Here is a 2,453-nt window from a genome sequence, read left to right as displayed (position 1 = left end):
CTGTGCTTGGAGCTGACCGTCCTCAAGTTCACAAACTGACAGACAGGCTGGGAAGTCCTCCGAGCCCATCGTGCCCATCACCATTGTGCCCACAGCCTCTGTACGCGACAGGGGGCCTCGCAGCCTCTGCTGGATGTTTTAAGGACAGAGAACTCACTACCCTGAAAGAACATTGAATCTCCAGGAGAAAAACCTTTGTTGATGCCTTGTCGCTGAGTCTGGCTTTCCCCTGTAATAAGGTACAGGGGCGGTGTGTGTGTGTGTGTGTGTGTGTGTGTGTGTGTAGATTGGAGGGGATACTTGTCCTATTCTACCTTACAGAGCTGTTACCAGCATCAATAACGTAATCTCGGTGCAATTTACTTCGTAAGTTCTAGCACAGCCTACACAACCAGGCTTCTTTGCATCATTTTTATGGCCTCCCGTGCCATAAGAGGGCTTGAAACACTCACTGATGAAGATCAAAGAAAAGTCTTCAGTCTTGATTAGTCTCCACACCAAGAAGCAGAGATCGTTCCAGCTCCACCATAAGCAACCGCAGGATGAAAGGCTAATAGATTGAAGTTGTCAAGGTCCGTATTTTCCTTGGATCTACGTCCAGTGCCCATGGCAGCAACAGTCAGGAAACCCAAGGACATATTGAACTGGGCATTTCAGCTGCTGAAGATCTCTTTAAAGTGCTGAAGAACCAAGATTTCACTTTGAGGATTAAGGCGCACCTGAGAGAATCCATGTTCTTTTCAACTGCCCATGTGTGCGTACCAAGCAGACGATGATGCAGGAGGGCCAATAAAGAATCGATACCTTTGACGATGGTGCTGATAAAGAATATTGAATATGCCCTGGATTGTCAGGAGACCAAACGCACCTGTCTTGGAAGAAGTGCCACCAGGATGCTCCTTAGACGCAGGCTGGCAAGACTTGGCCTCACAGACTTTGGATATGTTACGAGAGGAACCCGTCCCTGGAGGGCCAGTGAAAAAGAGGAAGACCCTCCAGGAGCTAGATGGACCCAAGGGTGGCACCAGGAGACCCTCACATCGCAGCAATTGTGATGGCACAGGACCGGGCAGCGTTCCATTCACTCTGTAGTGCCTGGGGCCCCTATGAGTCAGAACTGACCCGATAACCAACAGTAACAATTCAGCTGCTCCATTTGAGGCCAGTTCTCCTGGTTAGAAAGTTCAAGTACAAGGTGAAGGAACAAAAGTTGCTCTTGGTATCTCCTCTTTTCCCCTCCCCCCCTACCCACCTCGTGACCCCTTGATAAATTATAAATCGTTATTGTTTCCATATCTTCCATCGACTGCTGCCTCCCTTCAGCCACATTTCTGCTGTTCATCCCTTGGTGGCGGGTCGAGTTATACATAGATCATTGCCCTTGGCTCCCTCTTCCTCCTCTCCTCTCCCCACCTTCCCCCTCCCCTCCTGGAATTGCCACTCCTATTTCTGTACCTGAGGGGTTTATCTGACCTGGATTCCATGTGTTGTGAGCTCTTATCTGTACCTGTGTCCATGCTCCGGTCTAGCCAGAAATGTTTCATTGGTGCTATACTGCACCTTGGTTGACTCATGCCTTCCTTGTGTCCTATTGTCTATAGATGGGTTTCGGGTCTCTGTTCCAACTCCCCTTGTTCTCAACAATATGTTTGCTTGCTTGTTTGTTTGTTTTGGGTCTTAGATGCCTGTTAACTGATCCCGTCGACACCTCATGATCGCACAGGCTGGTGTGCTTCTTCCGTGTGGGCTCGTTGCTTCTCTGCTAGATGGCTGCTTGCTTCACTTCAAGCCTTCAACACCCCAGATGCTAGATCTTTTGATAGCTGGGCACCATCAACTTTCTTCACCGAAGCCAAACAGGAGGTATTTCTTAGAGCAGCCTATCGTGGGATCCTTGAAGTGCTGGTGTTTCCCGTGCGTGGTGAGAGGGTGCCTTCTGGAATGAGAACCAGAGCCAAGAGCCTCCGTGGGGTGCCCTGGGCTAGAGCCAATGTGGAGGCTTCCTGATGACCACACAAAGCACTGGTCGGCTGGGCCACCCCTCTGGAACCACCCCACCAAGGGCGCCAGAAATGGGTACCAATCATTGAGCCATTATTTTGTATAGTCCAGAAAATCTGGGTCCAAAAGGCTAGGTTCTATTTTCTCAAGCACTTGTGGGAGAATGTGCCAGTGAATATTGCTAAAACTTAAATGTTTGCTGTTATGGTCGTTAGGTGCTACTGAGGTTCAGACTCATAGCATTCTTCTGCACGACAGGCCTGAATACTGCCTGCACCTAAACATTTATTTAGACTATTTTTTAAAATTGCCTTTAACTGTGAGTCTCATGCTTTGAAACACTCGACTATGAAAAATGATGGCGTCGGGGATAGATGACGAGTCGGAACTGGATCTTTTTGGCCGTACAGTGTTCTGCAGAGAAGCCAGTGTCTTCCAGGCCACTCTCCTGG

The 2,453-nt window shown here is 49.1% G+C and overlaps 1 pseudogene; it reads right to left on the bottom strand.

Moving 5' to 3' along the window:
* Window positions 1-69, bottom strand: part of LOC115868433 — a 4,764-nt pseudogene extending 4,695 nt beyond the window's left edge.
* Window positions 70-2,453: the final 2,384 nt, after the last annotated feature.

This window comes from Echinops telfairi, unplaced genomic scaffold (assembly GCF_000313985.2).
Source record: "Echinops telfairi isolate 266 unplaced genomic scaffold, ASM31398v2 ScPeMD7_10;HRSCAF=50, whole genome shotgun sequence".
Lineage (NCBI taxonomy): Eukaryota > Metazoa > Chordata > Mammalia > Afrosoricida > Tenrecidae > Echinops > Echinops telfairi.
The sequence above is the reverse complement of the archived record's forward strand: the minus strand, read 5'-3'. Positions and strand labels throughout refer to the sequence as shown.